The sequence below is a fragment of the Macaca fascicularis genome, chromosome 19 (assembly GCF_037993035.2).
Source record: "Macaca fascicularis isolate 582-1 chromosome 19, T2T-MFA8v1.1".
Lineage (NCBI taxonomy): Eukaryota > Metazoa > Chordata > Mammalia > Primates > Cercopithecidae > Macaca > Macaca fascicularis.
Window position 1 is genome coordinate 50,098,211 of NC_088393.1, and position 20,705 is coordinate 50,118,915.

The window sequence follows — 20,705 nt, forward strand, 5'->3', positions numbered from 1 at the left end:
AAAACCTTATCCTTTGTATTGTTTAGTCCCATAAAACTGAGTTTTTTTTTCTTCTTTGTCTTGAATTCCAGGAAGATATCAGCCTGTTCATTAAAAGTTTGAAAGTTCTCAGAGAGTCCGGTGCTATGATACCGAAGTTATCAGAAACTTGTATTAAAGAGTCGTTGTCAGAGACTTTTTCCATATATCACCTCGAAGAAAAAGCAAATTTGGACTGTTGCTGATTATAAATACTTCCAGTAAGAATCATAGCAATTATCTGGGAATGACAAAGATTTAAAATGGCTATGGTTAGAAATCTAATGAGATTTTTATTAGGTTTATTATGGTAAAGACAGAGTTCATGTAGAAATCTAGTTACTTCTGTGGCATATGACACTATAACTGATAACATATTGGATTTCCAGAAATTTCATAGAGGTTTTAGAATACTCATTTTTTTTGAAATTCTTTTATTTTTTTTTTTTGAGATGGAGTCTTGCTCTGTTGCCTAGGCTGGAGTTCAGTGGCATGATCTCTGCTCACTGCAAGCTCCGCCTCCTGGGTTCATGCAATTATCCTGCCTCAGCCTCCGGAGTAGCTGGAACTACAGGTGACTGCCACCACCCCCAGCTAAGTGTCTTTTGGTATTTTTAGAAGAGATGGGGTTTCACTATGTTAGCCAGGATGGTCTCGATCTCGTGACCTCATGATCTGCCAGCCTCGGTCTCCCAAAGTGCTGGGATTACAGGTGTGAGCCTCCGCGCCGGCCTAGAATACTCATATTATTAACATTCCCATAAATATTATTTAGAGAAGGTTTAGCATCACTTATCACTCATTTGAAAATACTTTATATATATTTTAATATATCAAATAAGGTGGCTTTTCCATTCAGCTTCTGTTTCCCAACTGGATTATTGAGTTCTTGGTGTAGCCCATTAATAATTGGGGCCACAAAAGTATAGTCTTGTTTATGTTGAAAAAGGTCTTTAGGTAATACCAGTACTTCTAGCTGAAAATCATTGATTTAGTTTTAAGTTCTACCTATTACAACAGGAGTTCTCCTTCCTCGTTACATGTTTGCAGTATCAGGGGAGACTTAAAAATTACCAGTGCTTGGGTCGCTCTCCAGACTTTTAAACTGGAACTCATGGGTGGGGCTTGAGCATCCACTTTTAATAATATTTTCCATTGATTCCAATGTGTAGCTGTATTTCCCATCAGATTTCTCTGATTTCTTGTGGCCTTCACTTTTTTTTCTATTTTGGTATCATGATTGCTTTCAGGTCTCATTCCCTGTCTTAGGCTTTATGTCCCCTGGGGTAGGGACTTTGCCATCTTCATTTTTGTATCTTTTCTGAACACGTGAATTGGTCATCAGGAAAAAGTCTCAACCACACATAGGTTTTGTTCTGAGTCTCAGGTACACAGGCTAATCCTAAAGTCTTTGTTCTCCATGAGGTCGGAGATTGCTTGTGATGAAGGGTGTGGTTAAGTCTGTAGTGCAGATGGTGGAGGGGCATTCACCCTGTTTTTAGGCATAGCATTGGAGCTAAGAATTTTTTGTCTATATGGGTGAAGGGGCAGGGATGTGTAGGAAGACCGTTGTAATTAGGATGGAGGAATTATACTAGGAAGTAGAGGTAAAGGAAGTGGGAAGGATTAGTAAATAGAAGAAATGTGAACTTACCAAATAGGCTAGAGTAGACCCTTGGGGATTCTTGATTAAGTGAATTAACTAGATTTTAGAAAAGTAACGAGGCAGTCATATGCAAGGAAGGTTTCAAAGTCTGGAGACAAGAAGTCAAGCAACACTTTGAGAAATGGTTGAGCTTTATGGGAATGGAGAGAATTACACTATTGAGAGATGTGAAAAATAATGAAGAGGGTTTCATAATGTGGAATTGTGTTTCTCATGTGAATCTGAGAAACAAATGAGCAGAGACTGGTGATAATTATGTCCAAACGACATTGGGGTAGAGGGAGCATAAAGGCCAGGTAGAAAGGGAACTGCAGGAATTAGTGCTGAGAAGCAGGAGTTTGGTGGAGGAAGGAGGCGATCCAGTCCCAGATACAGGGAAATAAGTCTTTTCCCTCTCACAAGCATGGCAGTCAGCCCTGCAGAAAACAGAACAAGAGAAAAGGCCATCATACCTGCCAGTCTTCCTGAAATACAGAAATGACATCACGGTTGCTATATCGGAAAATTCCAGGATAGCTGTGCTCTTCTTAAAGGAGCTGTCATGGAAAGAAATAAAAGAAGGAATGGTGGTGATGTTATTTTACTGGGGGAAGCCTCAGGAACAGGCATGTAACATGAGGTACTCTATAATTGTTTCTTCAAGGAATGCATTATTTCTGTAGGAAATTTGATGGGAGATGGTTATATTCTTGGAGGTTTTTTCCCCTCTCACCGTGTTTCTAAGTTGGTGATCAGTCCTCTGTCAATTCTCAACTGCACTCAGATATTTCAGAAAGCTTTCAGATGTGAGAAAGGCTGATTGCTATTTTCTATGTCATTAGAATTTGCCCTTTTCCACCTTTTCATGGTTGCATCTTTTTCGCAGTGTCTCTGTGTGGCAACCATGAATGAGACCCTGTCAGGTCTTCATGGCAGGGACAGAATTGACAGAAGGCCCAGGTCAGTGCATTTCAAATTCACCACGTCCTTTACACAGAAAGCTTCCTTCCCGCAGGCTCCCAGCAAGGGCATGAAAGCAAGTGTAGTTCTCTGAGGCTCTATTTAACTTTAATGGGAACCTGGTAGGAGGACTACCCATCAGCCTTGCAAAAACTCTCTTAGAACTGTATTCATACCTAAAACTTCGTTCTCTTTCTTTTTCACAGGAGTCAGCTTTGCATAGTGGTCTGTGGGTTCTCCCATACTACCTTCATGCCTGTCCCACATTCCCTCAGAGGTGTCTTCCCTGATAAATTATCTTATATGTCTAATCCCATCCTGGATATATCTCAGTTGGTAAAAACTAACATGCCAGGCTTGGTTCTTTGCACTTAGCTTTTTTCCTTTCTCTCCCACAAGTAATCAGTCACCATGTCCTAGAGTTTTATGTGTTACCTCTTTTTCTATATATATATGGAAACAGGTACTCTTGAGGGGCACGTCCTATGTGCCAGGCCCTGTGCTAAATAGTTTACCTGTACTTCATTTAATTCACACAGTAAGCCTGTCAGGTAGATATTATTTCCATTTTGCCATTGAAAAGACTGAAGCTTAGAGTAGTGTAGAAGCTTTCCTGGTGTCATTTGGCTAGTAATAGGTGGGTCTGAGATTTGATTCTGGGACTATTTGACCTCAAGGCTAATGACGATGGTAGTAATATAGCAACTGACATTGGTTCTCCTGTGTGTGTCTTCTTGTTTCATTGACTGCATGAAACCTTTAAAAGAATGATATGAAGCAAACTCTGTCATACTTCAGAATATGAAAGAAGAACAAACGAAACCCAAGCACAGTGAATGAAGGAAACAATACGGATTAGAGTGGATAAAAATAAAATGGAAAATGGAAAAAGAATAGAGTAAATTAATGAAACCAAAAGTTGATTCTTCAAGTTAAAATCAACAAAATGGATGACCATTAAATAGACTGACTAAGAAAAAAAAGAGAGAAGATTAAAATTACTAAAATCAGAAATGAAAATGGAGTCTGAGTATGATGGGTCATATTTTAATCGTAGCACTTTGGGAGGTCACAATGGGAGGATTTCTTGAGGCCAGGTGTTTGGACCAGCATAGGTAACCTGGGGAGACCCAGTCTCTACAAAAAAAATTAAAAACCAATTGGCTGGGCATATTGGCATGCATCTGTATTCCTAGTATCTTGGGAGGCTGAAGAAAGAGAATTGCTTGAGCCCAGGAGGTTGAGGCTGCAGTAAGCCATAATCACACCACTGTATTTCAGCCTGGGCTGGCCTACAAAGTGAGAGCCTGTCTCTCTCTTAAGAGAAGAATGAAAGAAAGAAAGAAAGAAAGAAAGAAAAGAAAAAGAAAAAAGAAAATGAAGTGATTACTATCAATTCTAATAAAATGATTATGAAATTACTGTAAATAATTGTTTGCCAATAAATTGGATAGATGAAATAGACAAATTACTAGAAAAACACAAAAATATGAATAGAACTATAATCAGTAATAAGGTTGAATCAATATATGCATTTGATCAAATTCAATGTTTTTTCACAGTAAAAACATTCTAACTAAGAATGGAAGGAAATCACCTCAACATAAAGGCAATATGTGAGAAACCCAATGCTAACATCATACGCAATGGAGAAAGACTGAAAGCTTTCCCTGTATGAGCAGGAACAAGATAAGGATGCTGCTTTTGATACTTCTATTCAATGTAGTATTGAAAGGTCTAGTCAGAAAAATTAGGCGAGAATTTTAAAAAAGACGTTGAAATTGGAAGAAAGGAGTAAAATTATTTCTGTTTGCAGATAACTTGAAGTTATATGTAGAAAATCCTAAAGATGGAACAAACCTATTAGAATTAATAAATGAATTCAGTAATGTTGCACAATACAAAATCAACATTCAAACATCAGTCGTATTTCAATACACTAACCATGAACAATCCGAAGGGAAATTAAGAAAAAGTTTTAACTCATATTAATATCAAAAAGAATAAAATATTTTAGGAATAAGTTTAACCAAAGAGGTAAAATGATTATACCTGAAATCCATAACATATTACTTAATGATGACATCAATAAATTGAAAGACATTTTGTTTTCATAAATTGGAAGACTCAATATTGTTAGGAGGACAATGCTACCCAAAGTGAGCTGCAGATTCAATACAATTCCTATCAGAAACTCAGTGACATTTTTGCAGAAAAAGAAAAATCTATCCTAAAATTTATATTGAAACGCATGACCCTAAATAGACAAACAACTTTGAAGAGGAAGAATGAAGCCCGGAGGACTGACACTTCCGGATTTCAGCATTTACTACAAAGCCCCAGTAACCAATACAGTGTGGTACTGGCATAAAGGAGGACATAGAAATTAATGAAATTGAACAGAGAGCCCAGAAAGAAATACTTGCATGTATGGCCAAATGATTTTCATCGAGTGTGCCAAGATCGTTCAATGTTGAAAGGACAGTGTTCTCACCAAATGATACTGGGAAAGTTGGATATCCAAGGGCAAGAATGAGTGGAACCTTTACATAACACCATATACAAAAATTAACCAACAATAGATCAAAGATCTAAATGTAAGAGCAAAAACTATACAACTCTTAGAAGAAAAGATAGAAGAAAACCTTAATGATATTGGATTTCACAATGATTCCTTGGTTGTAACAACAAAAGAATAGGCAACAAATAAAATGGATAAATTGGACTTCATAAAAATCAAAACCTTTTATATATCAAAGAACATTATCAGTAAAGTAAAAAGGCAACCCATGAAATGAGAAAAATATTTGCAAATTATAAGTGTGATAAGAAATTAATTTCCAGAATACATGAAAAACTAGCAAACATCCCAAACCCAATTAAAAAATGAACCAAGGATTAAAATAGAGTTTTCTCCAAGGAAGATATGCAAATATTCAATTAGCCCATGCAAAGCTCCTCAGCGTCACAAATACTTAGAGATATGCAAAATCAAAAGCATAATGTTACACCCCCTCACACACTTTGATGGCTTTGATAAAAAACAACAATGACAGCAACACAAAACAACAAGTGTTTTCAAATAGATGGAAAAATTGGAGCTCTAGTGCATTGCTGATGAGAATGGGAAATGTTATAACCACTGTAAAAAGTGGTGTGGCTGTTTCTCAAAAAATTAAACAATAAATTACCATTCGATCCATCAATTCCACTTCTGGACATACTGCCTATAGAATTGAAAGAAATTTTAACAAATATTTGCACATTGATGTTCAGAGAAGCATTACTCACAATAGCCAAAAAATGGAAACAATGGAAAAGTCCATTGAAAGATAAGTGGGTAGGCAAATGAGGTATATGTATACATCGAAATGTTATTCAACCTTAAAAAGGAATAAAATTCCAATACATCGTGCAAAATGGATGAACCTTGAAGACATTATGCTAACCGAAATTTGCCAGACACAAAAGGATAATTATTACATAATTCCATTTATAAAAGATACAATAGCCAGTTACATAGAGACAGAAAGTAGAATGGTGGGTGCTAAGGGTTAGGGGTATAAGAAGTGAGAGTTACTGTTTATTGGGTACAGAGATTTAATATGGTAAAAGGAAAAAGTTCTGGAAATGGATAGTGTGATGGTTACAAAACACTAAATTGTACACTTAGAAATAGTTATTGATAACCCTTCTATTAGATATATAAAAAGTGTCCTGGTAGTCTTACACAGTATACACACTTTTTGGCATTGCCCCTTTCCTGCCATCCAGAGCCCTAGAGGTGAATCTCCCTATTTCTTCAAGTATGCATCACTCACTGTCCTCTGTGCTGTGTCCCACGTGCAGTGCCCACAACCTCATACAGCTGGTGACTTCAGAGCCAGGACACAGCTCAAGAGTCTGCCCCGAGGCTCCCTCTCTTCTTATTTCCCTGTTGCCTAGGCTTCACTTCAACTGGCAGCTCGATTTAGCCAAATTCAGGACAGGCCACCAGGGATCTTTCTCCACACATGCTGGACCCACCCCAGGTGGAGTCAGGCAGCGCCAGTCACCGGAGAAGCCCGGAGCAGATCAGGGAGCGGACTGAGCTGCTCCTCTCTCATCCAAGGTGCTTCCTCCTCTCATTTGGGGGAAAAATATGGGCTGGTTTCGAAACCTCAGATGTTCGTTGTAGCTCATGGAGTAGGTAAAAGACAACAAAAACCTCGTAGAAAGGGATGTGTTGGTGACAGTGAGAAGCAACTTGACCTTGAGGGCTCTCCTCTTGTCCCTCTGTGAAGTCTTTTCCACCACATAGGGCTCAGGGCTGACAAAGCCCCCTCCCTACCTTTCTCAGGCTGGACACAAGGTCAGCCATGAGAAAACAGAGAAACAAGGAGAAGAGTGTCTGTAGAGACAAATTGGGAGGGTTCAGGAGGAGAATTTAGGATTTTCTTCTGCCCATGGGACACAGGCTTGGAATAAAAATGTTTTCCTGACTCTTCTCTGAAATCCTGATAGACTCCACCTAAAACCCTATTGCCAATGATGCAGGGATCTACTTACCAGAGACTTTGATCCTCTTGAATGTGGAACGTTCGCTGTCAGTGACTGAGTTACGAGCAGAGCAACCATAGAGCCCGCTATGCTTTTCAGTAACTTTGGGGATTGAGAGCTCTTGTCCTGATTGCAGAAACTTCCCATTAATCGTCCAAGAATACTCTGCTGGTGGGTTAGAGTCCGCGAAGCAGGTCAAGTAGAGGTCTTCTCCTGTATGGTAATAGGTGAATGGAGACAAAATGCTGGGGACGTGTGGACCATCTAGAGAAAAGAGAATAAAGCCACAGGTGATGTCGTCTGAGGGAAAGGGATGCTCCTGGTCTCTTAAAGGGACACAGTGTCCCTCTGAGTCAAGACACACCCTCAAGACCCAGCCAAACCCCTTCTGTGTTCACTGAGCCGAGGCCTGAGGTATTTGCCTGTTTCTCCCATCACAGCCTGTAGACCCCAAGTCCCCCATGACAAGAGAATTTCTCCCTTTATATTCTTGGTTAAGGCTGTGCCTACTCAGGTTTTACCTGGGCAGGGAGTCATTACCAGCCCTGGTGTCCAGAAATAAAAGTGTCTGTACTTGGACCTGAGAGAGACTGAGATGCCTGGCCTCTGGTCGTTTGGATTTTAGTTGGTGGCCTGGCCCACAGAGGAACCAAAGATACAAAGGACATCCAGGGTGATTGGGTCACTGGGGATGCTACCAACTAGGTCCCATATTTCACATTCATAGGGTCCTGTGTCATTCCTTGTGACATTGGGTACAATGAGGATCCTGTTTTTACCAGGTTGCTTTAGGCTGGGACTGACCGGGAGGCTCTGACCATTTACCCTCCACAAGTAGGTGTAACCCTGAGTCTTAGGTTCACAGGTTAGGCTACAACATTCTCATTCTCCATGGGGTTGAAGTTGTTGCTGGTGATGTAGGGTTTGGGCAACTCCGCTGTGTGGATAACAGAGAGAAGTTTGTCCCGTGTGGCACTTTTGATTCCTCCACAGGCATCCTTCAATCAGAGTTGGCATCTCCCACCTTTCAGCCCACCTGAGTCCTTGAAAGCCAATAACTGGTGCATGTGTCACAAGACAGATGCACGGTGATCTAAGGGCTCAAAGACTGTGAGGCCACCTGCTCTGTCTTAGGGAAGCACAGACTTTCTCAAGTGTGAATTGAGCAGCAGTGTTGGGTCATGGACAGACACGTCAGTGGGAGTCACAGCCCCTGGTACTGACTGGCTGGGTCACCTTGGGTTCCTTACCTGGAATGTGCAACTGCTGTGCCCCTTCCAAATTCCATCCTACTTTGCCCCGCTAGATGTGATTTCTCTGCATCTTCCATTTCCAAGGACATTCTAGAGATGAGTAATAATGGGACTTCCCATTGTCCTGAAACCCTGAAGATACTGAGCAGCCTGGCCTGGGACTGGATGTTTCAGCAGAAATAAGACAGGGGAGACGAGAGTCAAGCCTGGAGGTCAGTTTAGTCATCAGGCAGTGGAGGCACAAGGTGGGGCAGTTTTCTGCAGGTGTTTCATGATGACTTACTTGAACCAGTGACCTCCAAAGATAGAGCAGAGTGCAGGGAATGATCTAGAAAGAGTGAAGGGGACAGGCAAGAGCTGGTGGCTTTGGAGCAGAACCATATTCCATGTTCTGGGATCTTTAAGTTTCCTCTTCTTCTGCAGAGGGCAGGTGAGGACTATGTGGATCCTTCCAGAAATACATGTGGACATTTGCAAATGCAGAACTGACTGGTGGAAAGGGTGGGAATGAACTGCTAGAAATCTGGTCCTCATTGCACCATGTGTGTTTGATGGAAATGAGACAAATTTTGGGGGAAGTTTTGGAAATATTTTCTTTTATTGTACTCTCTACTCTCCGATTCCATGGGTTTGACTACTCTAGGGACCTCATGGAAGTGGATTCCAGAGTGAATCTGAGAAGAGACTGCTGGTTGCCAGGAGCTGGGAGTGGGAAGAATCAGAAGTTGGTCATGGGTGTGCAGTATCAGTTATGCAAGATATTATATACAGCTTGATGCCTATAGTTCACACAGATTGAGCATTTCTTATGCATAAGACTTAGGACAAAAAGTGTTCTGGATTTCTGACATTTTTTGATTCTGAAATATTTGTCACATACTTACTGGTTTAACATCCCAAATCTGAAAGATTCAAAATCTATAATGCTCCAGTAAGCATTTCTTTTCAGCATCAGATTAGTACGCAAAAATGGGAGGTGATAGGCCAAATACGTTCTTGTCCTTTTTCTCTCTCTCACCATGTTTCTAGCTTGGTGATTAGTTTTTGGTCAATTCCATACTGGCCATGCTGCACTTGTATATTTTTGAAGGTTTTGGGATGTGAGAAATAATGATTGCTATTTTCTATGTCATCAACACTTTCCACCTTTTCATGGTTGCATCTTTTCTTCAGTGTCTCTGTTGTAGCAGTCATCAATTAAGAGCCTGTCAGGTCAGATTTAGGACAGATTTTTGTAATTCTGCAAAAAATGTTACTGGGATTCTGGTAGGAGTTGTGTTGAATCTGCAGCTCACTTTGAGTAATATTGTCTTCCTAACAATATTGATTCTTCCAATCCGTGAAAGTGAATAGTCTTTCCATATAATGATGTCGTCTTTAATTTCTTTCAGTAATGTTTTGTAGTTTTCATGATATAACCCTTAGACCTTTTTGGTTAAACTTATTCCAAAATATTTTATTCCTTTTGATGTTAATGTCATTGGAAATTCTTTCCTTAATTTCCTTTCAGATTGTTCATTGTGAATGATGTAGAAGGAGTGAAGGCGACAGGCAAAAGCTGGTGGTTTTGGAGCAGAAACATATTCCCTGTCCTGGGTTTTAGATTTTCCCTCTCCTTTTGGAGAGGGCAGGTGGCTCTTCCCTGATAGCCAGAGAAACTTCACTGGAAAACGTATTGGCAATGCTCCAGGGATCCACTTACCAGGGACTATGATCCTCTGGATTATGAGATTTGTTCCACCAGTGGCTGAGTTGTGCATGAAACAGACATAGACCCCTCCATATGTTTTAGTGATTTGGGGGATAAAGAACACTTTGTTCTTTATCTGGATTACTAGAATTTCCCATCAATCAGCCAAGAAAGCTCTGGCAGTGGGTGAGAGTCTGTGAGGCAGGATAGCTTGGGGACTTCCCCTGGATGGTAATAGGTGTATGAAGAAGAAATGGTGGGGGTATCTAGGCCATCTGGAGCAAAGAGAATAAAGTCACAGCTGATGTTGTCAGAGGGAAGGGAAAATCCTGGTCTGTGGAAAGGCCACAGTGACCCTGTGAGCCTAGTCACAACACTGAAATCCCAGCCAAATCCTTGCTGTGTTCACTGTTCTGGAGCCTGAGACATTCCCCTGTTTCTCCCATCATAAGCTGTGGACCCTGAGTCTCCTGTGAGAGGAGCAGCCTCTTCTCTCCCATTGTTGATCAAGCTGAAGCCTACTCTTTGTAGTCATGGCCAGCTTTGATGTGCAGGGGTAAAGGTCTCTGTACTTGCCCCTGAGAGGGACTGGGAGGCCTGGCCTCTGGCCATGTGTATTTGGGATGGCAGCCTGGCTCACAGAGGAACAGAAGATACTCACAGACGGGATTCAGGGTGACTGGGTCACTGCGGCTGGAACTCACTGGGCTCTTCATTTCACATTCATAGGGTCCTGCAGTACGCTTTGTGACACCAAATAGAATGAGGGTCCTGTTGTTTTCAGACAGCTGCAACCTGGGACTGATAGGGAGGATCTGACCATTTATCCACCACAGGTAGCTTGCGTTCGGAGTGTCAGGATCACAGGATAAGACCACAGTCTCCGTGGCCTCCTTGGGGTTTAAATTACTGCTGGAGATGGAGGGCTTGGGAGTCTCCACTGTGGAGATAACAGAGAGAAGATTGTACTGTGCGGCACGTTTGATTCCTCCAAAGACATTTTTCAATCAGAGTTGGCATTTCCTACCTCTCAGCACACCCATGTCCCTAAAAGTCCATGGCAGGTGTATGTGTTACAAGGCAGATGCATGGCAATCTGAGGGCTCAGAGATTGTGTCGCTGCCTTCTGTATGTGGGAGAAGCACAGACTTTCCCAAATGTGAATTGAGCAGCGGCATTGGGTCATGGAAAAACATGGGACCAGCAGTCACAGCCCCTGGTGCCTCTCTGTGTCTCTCCCTCTCCAACTGCCTGCCTGGCCCACCCTGTGGTCCTCACCTGGAGCATGCAGTGCTGGAATCTTTTTAGTTTCAGTCTTACTTTGCCCCCTAGGGTATGTTTTCTCTTCAGCTTCCCCTTCCAAGGATATCCTAGAGATGGATGATGGAACTTCCCAATGTCCTTAAACCCTTTGGGTACTGGCAAGCCTGGCCTGGGACTGAGTACTTCAGCAGAAATAACACAGGGGAGACCAGAGTCAAGCCTGGAGGTCAGTTCAGTCATCAGGGAGTGGAGCTACAAGTTGTGGCACTTGCCCAGCTGTCTCATAGTGACTGACTTGAGCCAGTGACCTCTAAAGATAGAGCAGAGTCCAAGGAATGATGTACAAGGAGTGAAGGGGACACGCAAGCTCTGATAGCTTTGGAACAAGACCATGTTCCCTGTTCTCTGTCCATGATGTTCCCTTCTCCCTGTAGAGGGCAGGTGAGGACTATGTGGATCTTCCTGAAATACATGGGGAAGTTTGAAAATGGAGAACTGACAGGTGGAAAGGGCGAACATGAACTGATGACAGAAGTCTGGCCCTCATGGTCCGTATGTGTTTGGTGGATATAGACCAATATTTGGGAAGAAGTGTTGCAGATACTTTCTCTTGTTAGACATTCTACTCTCTGATTCTGAGTTTGACTACTCTATGTACCTCATCTCAGTGGATTCCAGAGTGAATCAGAGAGTAGAACAGTAGTTTCCAGGAGCTGGGGTCTGGGAAATAGGGCATTGTTCTGTGAGTGTGCAGTTTCAGTTATGCAGGTTGAGGAGGTTCTAGAGATCTCCTGTGCAGCTTCATGCCTATAGTTCATACAGATAAAGTGTTCCTTATGCAGAAAGCTTAAAACCAAGTGTTTTGAATTTCTAACTTCTTTTCAATTGTGGAATATTTGCAGTAGATGTACTGGTTTAGCATCCCAAATCTGAAAAATTTAAAATCCAAAATGCTCCAGTGAGCACTTCTTTTTAGCATCACATCAGTTTTCAGAAGTGTTGGATTTTGGAGCATTTCAGATTTTGGATTTCTGGATTTGGGATGCTCAATTTGTAATACTGTAATTTTCCCATAAAAAGTTGTCAGGAATTTAGACCTCATGCTATATTCTGACTCCAGTAACAACAACAATAGCAAAATTTGGAGGAAACATTAAATGTTGTCATAAGTGGAAATTTTTACTGATGGTCCAAATATCTAAGATCAATTGCTGGTAGTAGTATTTCTCCTGAGTACAAATTAAGTTTTAGGTGTGCCGTGAATTCCTGCAGGATCACATTATGCTCAAAGAAAGATATCAAAGGTGATTTGAAATTAGCAACTCCTTAAGTAGAGAGAGTCCCATTAAAAGGGCAGAACTGGTCAGTGTGTCAATTACATAAAAGGAGGAATGATGCTGAATTAAAAGAAGTGATGTGTGTTATGTTAGTAAATATAGAAAGAATTCCCTGCTTCTAATTTCTGTGCAGAGTTAGGAAAAATTTGGAGGAGCCCAAAACAGGTATTTGAAATGCTTTCTTCATTTTCTGTTAACCTCAGAAAATACAACTAGTGTTTAAGATTGTGTGAATTAGGAAGAGTCTAAGTGAGAAGCCAGTGGCTCATGTGTCCCCCACACGAAGAACCCCAACTTATGAAAATAGCATCATAATGATGAAACAATGGTTTGTAGCACAGGCAGTAAAACCATCAGGTAGCAGCCACCTGGCTACCTCCAAGAAGTCCCCGAAACCACCAGTATTCCCATTGCGTGCCTTGGTAGTTACAGCCTTGGTAGTTGTCCCACAACTACAAAATTGAAAAATTGCGATTGTCAACACAAAATATTAAATATGAAGTTTAATATGTTGTTCCACTTTTTTTTCCCCCACTCTTTTTGAACTTTCCTGTTTCAGTTTTGGAAGTTTCTATTGACACATCCTCAAGCTAGGGATTCCTTCCTGAGTTGTGTGCAGTCTACCAGTAAGCATCAAAAGCATTCTTCATTTCTCTAACAGCCCATTTTTTTTTTTTTTTTTTTTTTTTTTCTGAGACGGAGTCTCGCTCTGTTGCTGAGGCTGGAGTGCACTGGCACCGTCTTGGCTCACTGTAAGCTCCGCCTCCCGGGTTCACCCCATTCTCCTGCCTCATCCTCCCGAGTAGCTGAGACTACAGTCGCCCGCCACCACGCCCGGCTAATTTTTTTTGTATTTTTAGTAGAGACGGGGTTTCACAGTATTAGACAGGATGGTCTTGATATCCTGATCTCATGATCTGCCCGCCTCGGCCTCCCAAAGTGCTGGGATTACTGTCATGAGCCACTGTGCCCGGCCATCTCTTAGGGATTTTAACGAGTTGTTGACTTTTGTGTTTGGTAGCTTTTTACTTACTATTAGAACCGAGTGACAAATTTCAGGTATGTTATATGCCTGAAAGGAAACCAGAAATCTCTAGGAAATGACTGGAGAATGTGAACTCCATAGTAGGTTGAGGATGGAGTCACGAGTGAAATGGGTGAAATGAGCCCATGGGCTTTGGGCACCGCAGGCCTGTCCAACAACTGACAGCCTGGTGAGTCAGTGCAAAGTTTACAACAGTGACAGCAAACCAGCATGGCTGAATACATGTGGCATCCAGTCTCAGGCTGGCTGTCCTCACTCATTCCTGGACATAGGCCAGGCTAACCATGGGAGGAATTTAGTTTATGGTTTAACTTTGAAGCAAGAATGATAGTAGTTCCTCCATAACACTAATACCCTTATTTTGCCAAGGGATTGCCTTTGTAAAACTGGTGAAAGACCATGAGAGTAAGATTATAGGAGGGAAGTGAATTCTGCTAAAATGTAGGCACAGTTTCTATAATCCCTTACTGCTCAAATGTCATTTGGCCAGAGTTTTCAAAATTTGTAACTAATTCCTCCTATAAATAGCATCACTTTTGTAGAACCTGAGTTTGGTCTTTTGAGATGTTTCTCATTCTTTGCATTCTGGCAACCGGCTGACCTCATCCATACCCATGACTAATGGTACAGCCAGTCACGTGGTCCCCACCTAGAGGCAGATTCAAGCAGAAACAGATCATTTCTTGTAAATTTGTTTGAGTTCTTTGTAGGTTCTGGATATTAGTCCTTTGTCAAATGAGTAGATTGCAAAAATTTTCTCCCATTCTGTAGGTTGCCTGCTCACTCTGATGGTAGTTTCTTTTGCTGTGCAGAAGCTCTTTAGTTTAATTAGATCCCATTTGTCAATTTTGGATTTTGTTGCTGTTGCTTTTAGTGTTTTAGACATGAAGTCCTTGCCCATGCCTATCTCCTGAGTGGTATTGCCTAGGTTTTCTTCTAGGGTTTTTATGGTATTAGGTCTAACATTTAAGTCTCTAATCCATCTTGAATTAATTTTCATATAAGGAGTAAGGAAAGGATCCAGTTTCAGCTTTCTACTTATGGCTAGCCAATTTTCCCAGCACCATTTATTAAATAGGGAATCCTTTCCCCATTTCTTGTTTTTGTCAGGTTTGTCAAAGATCAGATGGCTGTAGATGAAAAACACAAACACCCCATCAAAAAGTGGGCAAAGGATATGAATAGACATTTCTCAAAAGAAGACATGCATACAGCCAACAGACACATGAAAAAATGCTCAACATCACTGGCCATCAGAGAAATGCAAATCAAACCCACAATGATATACCATCTTACACCAGTTAGAATGGCAATCATTAAAAAGTCAGAAAGCAACAGGTGCTGGAGACGATGTGGAGAAATAGGAACACTTTTACGCTGTTGGTGGGATTGTAAGCTAGTTCAACCATTATGGAAAATAGTATGGCGATTCCTCAAGGATCTAGAACTAGAAGTAACATATGACCCAGCCATCCCATTACTGGGCATGTACCCAAAGGATTATAAATCATGCTGCTATAAAGACACATGCACATGTATATTTATTGCGGCACTATTCACAATAGCAAAGACTTGGAATCAACCCAAATGTCCATCAGTAACAGACTGGATTAAGAAAATGTGGCAAATATACACCATGGAATACTATGCAGCCATCAAAAAGGATGAGTTTGTGTCCTTTGTAGGGACATGGATGTAGCTGGAAACCATCATTCTCAGCAAACTATGGCAAGAACAGAAAACCAAACACCGCATGTTCTCACTCACAGGTGGAAATTGAACAATGAGATCACTTGGACTCGGGAAGGGAACATCACACACCGGGGCCTATCATGGGGAGGGTGGAGGGTGGAGGGATTGCATTGGGAGTTATACGTGATGTAAATGACAAGTTGATGGGTGCTGACGAGTTGATGGGTGCGGCACACCAACATGGCACAAGTATACATATGTAACAAACCTGCACGTTATGCACATGTACCCTAGAACTTAAAGTATAATAATAATAATAAAAAAAACATTATAAATCTGTTTTCATTAAGTGCACATTCTTTAATAGTGTCATTTTAGAGCTTCCTGGGTATTTTATTGTCTGGACATTAAATAATTTTTAAGAATAAAAAAATTAAAAAATTAAAAAAATTAAAAAATGGACAAGACCGTGGGACAGGATTAGACAACTCCTCCATCCATTCTTATATTTCCCAGACAAGTTCTTCTGGCCTCCTGCACAAACAAAACCAATTTATCCAGATGGTGATTTGGAGTAAAGAAAGATTTTAATGCATGATTCCATCCCCAAACAATCAGCAGTACCCATTTTTTAATCCTGTGCCCCTCAAACTATCCTTGAAAATCTCTAACCCCTGATCCACTAGGGAGGCTGATTTGAATAATAATAAACCTCTGTCCTCCTGTTTGGCAGACTTGGACTCATTAAAATCTTTCTTTACTCCAAATCACCATCTGGATAAATTGGTTTTGTTTGTGCAGGAGGCCAGAAGAACTTGTCTGGGAAATATAAGAATGGATGGAGGAGTTGTCCAATCCTGTCCCACGGTCTTGTCCACAGAACAGCCTCACAAAGGGACAGAGCCCTGGATGGGGATACAGTGGAAGTTCTTTCTCTTAGTGACCTGGGGACATTGGCTCGAGATGAAGCGTGGCAGGAGTGGAAACTGCAGGTGATTTCTTGCCTTTCCTATTCCCTGGGAGGTGGGCAACGCCACAGTGTTAGCAGGAAGGGAACAGAACAGTCAGCGTAGTTAGAAGGAGTGCTTGGGGAAAGCCAAGGAGTGGAGGAAGAAGTTGTGCAGGACAGGGCTTGCCAGGTAGAACGAAGTGGGAGGAAAATGAGGGACACAGAGAAGCAGAGAGAGGCAGAGACAGCCTGGCAGTGAACAGTGGGGGCTACAGTGATTTCGGAGACCCCAGGGACCAGGTGCCCCAGTTCAACAGTCCAGGATGAGGGAGCCCTGAAAACCCTCCAGTGGCCAAAGAGCTTCAGAGTTATAGGAGGTGGGGTGGCATTAGGGGCAAGAGGTAGTGGGGGGATGAAACATGCTTGTCAGCATCTGAAGGACAAGGGACAGGTGTGACTAGAACCTCCTAGAATTCTGCATCCGTGATCCAGTCTCTAAAGAGGTTATGGATCATTCGTTTCTTCATTCAATTCCTTCATTTTTTATGCGAGAGCTCCTGAGTGTGTGTCTCTCACTGGGCCTGTGCTGGTGCGGGGTGTGAGTGGGGAAAGAAAACAAGGTCCTCTCTTTTATCCTGTTATGCCAGTGACATGGACACTTTTGGAAACACAGGATTTCAGGTTCAGTGATAGGGGTTAAGATCTGAGGGGGACGCCTGGACATATTTTGCACTGACTCTAACGGTTGAGGCAGGTGATTTAATTCTGGAGAACAGACTAATCAGCTGACCATTTGCTCTCACTCCTCTGAGGTTTGGATGCCTAAGAAGTGAGGATTTGAGCCAATAAATGACTATGTGTCCTTCGAACCCAATAATTCGTCACTTCTGGTGGAGGAGAGGATGGGCCTGTGGCTGCAGACAAACTTCATGTGACCCTGATCTGCCTTTTGTATTTGTGTGACTCTGGTTCAGTGACTGTGCCTTCCTGTGCCTCAGTTTTCTCTCAGTCAAATAAGCTAAATGGCAAATGGACTGTGGCTTTTCATGCTATCTGTGAATAAATTGTAAATTCTTCACAGTCACCTGACCTAATGCTTGGCACAGTGGAGGTGTTCACACAAACAGCATTTATTACTATTCACTTCCATGAGGGAGCACCTTTAGGTCAGATCCCTGTGGACAAGCTGCTGCCAGGTACATTTTCTGTCTTCTGTTTCTACTTCTGGGGACATTAGAGTTACTATGGAGTGTCCTAAGCCTCACAAGACAGTTGACTGATGGCCTACAAAGCTTGTTTTTCTGTCCTCTCCACTCTGAGTCTCAGGTGAAGAAAGCTGTGTCCTTGCCCAGATGAGGCTCTGAGGGCTGAGCCCTGGCTAGTGAGCAGCTCCAGGAGACACAGTCCTCAGACAGCTGGTAAATCCTTGGTCCCAGTAAGCCCTGGCACAACTCAGCGCTGGCACAGGCTCCTCAGCTTTATTTCGAGTAAGGACTTAGGGACAGGGCTCTGGGGTTGAGGCCTCTAGGACTGAGCTTCTCTGAGAGTTTCTCAGGGGGCCTCTTAGGCAAAGCCCTACTCACTTCTCCAGGGTCTTTCTCAGGGTCAAGTTCATGAAGAGGGCATGAGGTGCTTGTCTGAGGCTGATCTCCTCCTGCTGAGCACCCCCCACCCCCATCAGACTGTCCTTCTTGTGCAAGAAGTGTCTGCAGGGTCTGGAGGCAGGAAAGGAATTCTGATCTGTTGAAGTTTGTCTCCTCTGTGTGTGGCCTGCACTAAATGCCGAAACCCAAACATGGGACATAATGCAGAGAGGGACACAGGCACAGTCCAGGCCTGACAATCCTGTGTGTGCAAAGTAGAAGTGACCCCCCCCCCCAACACCCAGGGATCATGTGGAATCACTCACGGTATAAGGTGAAATGTCCAGTTACTCCTTTAGTGGTATCACCTCGCTGTATGATTTGTATGGTGTAGGATCCTGTGTCCTTCTGGGTGACATTCTGGATCAGCAGGGATGCATTGGAATATACTGTTTCTCGTCCACTGTATGCAGGCCCAAATACAATCATTTCAGTGTCTATTACATATGATGTAATGTAATGGTGGATGTCTGTTATTTGCCCTTTGTACCAGCTGTAGCCAGTAGGATTCTGGGGCAAATTGTGGACAAGTAGAAGAACATCCTTCCCCTCAGAAACCTCGGTTGGCTGAGCTTCAATTGTGACTTGACCCGTGGTAGGTGGGTTCCAGATGATTAAAAGTGATACTAGGAGGTAGAGAGAGTATCAGTCAATATTGAGACCTATGTATTGGGGTGAAAAATGGGGCCCTGGGACCTGAGAAGATCTCTTTAATCATCAGCCTTGAAAACACACACACACACCCACACACACCCCTTTTCTGTGTGTGTGTGTGTTTGTGTGTGTGTCTCAAACTGTCTTATTGTGTCAAGGACAGCAGTATGACCCTCATTCCTTCAACACTTCCGACCTTGGCATTTTTCTGTTTGGAATCCTCTTCCCCAGGGGTCTGCACAGCTCCCTCCACACTGCCCTCAGGTCCTACTCACATCAGGGCATCCTTAGACTTCTTTCCTAACACCTCCTTCAGAGACACTGGGTCTTCCCTTTCTGACCTTTTTCTGCTCTGCTCCCCCCGGAGCTCTGGTCAACATCTGACCTCACATTCTATATCTCTTTGCATGTCTGTCTATCTTGCTTCCCATGAGAGCATGTGTTCCCCGAGGACTGGGACTTTTGATCTTGGTTGCACCCCAGAGCCTCGGACAGGTGGCAGACTCCTGTACATGTGAGAGTTCCCAGGGCCCTCCATGCCCAGTGTTTCTTTCTTCTCTTTCCCCAATTGTTGAGGTTTTTGGCTGAGGACAGTGTTTCATGCCCTGCTTATATTTTCATTTGAAGTGCCATCTGATAATAGTTATTATTATCATTTTTCAAAAAGTGGTGGCCAGTGATAATTAACCGGGAAAACAGAACACTTGAGATTTTCCTACCTCTTACCAATTCCAGTTCAATGTGATTTTCCTGTTTTGACCCCTGTCCCTCTCGGGTATATGTTCCCCTATGCAGGCTCCAACAGAACCTTCTTTCCTGTATTTTTTTTTCTTTTTTTTTTTTTGTGAGATGGAGTCTCATATGGTCACCCAGGCTGGCATGCAGTGGTGCAATCTCTGCTCACTGCAACCTCTGTCTCCCGGGTTCATGCAAATCTCCTGCCTCAGCCTCCCAAGTAGCTAGGATTACAGAAGCACACCACCACACCTGGTTAATTTTTTGTATTTTTAGTAGAGACGGGGCTTTCCTGTGTTGAGCAGACTAGTCTTGAACTCCTGACCTCATGATCCACCCACCTCAGCCTCCCAAAGTGCTGACTCCTTTTACTTTTTAGAACCCCACCCTCTCCAGGAGACCCCATCCAATAATTCTGCTTCCTCCTCCTGTCCTCTCCCAGGAAGTTCTCTCCTCACCTGTGAGCAGGAGCTCCTTCCAGGTGATGTGCAGTGTGTAGGGAGGGGATGAGAGGGGCCCCATGGCCTGTGCTGCCTGCGTGTTCTCCTGTGTGGAGATGAGCTTGGGATCCAGAAACTTTCTGGGCACGGCTGTCAGCTGTGCTGTCCTTCCTCCTTCTGTGCTGAGCCTCTTCCCGCGGCAGGAGCACTTCTCAGGCTCATGGGCGGGGTCTGTGCCCAGGGCACCTCTCTGTCCCCGCCCCTCTCAGTCCTGCCTCCTTGTCCCTCCTTCTCTTTTACCTTTTGTCTGTGTGTCAGGTCCCTGGGAATTGTGGAGGCCTCTGCCTTTTTCAGCAATGATTCCATCACCAAACCTCGGCAGACACTATGTGCAGAAACACAAACACACACACAAAAGAGACGCACATAGACACATACAGTCTCACACATACCCTGTAGGTTGGGCAAGCACAGTTCTGGGCCTCAGCCTCCTGCTGTCCCCATGGCTCTGGGTCAGGGTGCACTTTCTCGACCTTTGTCCTCTTTCATCCCCATCTGGCTCTTCCCTTCAGTGCAGGAGGCTGGAGCTGCACCAGATCCCTGCCACTGTACTGTGGGTGAGTTGTGTGTTGCCTGGTGACAGGGATCCTTCCTTTCTCTAATTGTGTCTAGCTTGGCCACAGCTTCCAAAGATGGACATTCAGAACCTGGGTGTCTCAGAGGAAAGTGTCCTTCCTGGAGGTGTGCAGGGTGAATCTCTCATGCCTCTTGTGAGGAGAGGCCTGTGCTGGTTGCTCAGTGGGGGCTGTGAGTCCCATAGTCAAAGGGACAGTTCTCAGTCA

At 43.1% G+C, this 20,705-nt stretch overlaps 1 pseudogene; it reads right to left on the reverse strand.

Moving 5' to 3' along the window:
- Window positions 1-3,539: 3,539 nt before the first annotated feature.
- LOC102118976 (pregnancy-specific beta-1-glycoprotein 7-like) lies at window positions 3,540-20,047 on the reverse strand (annotated as a pseudogene).
- Between the last annotated feature and the right edge of the window lie 658 nt (window positions 20,048-20,705).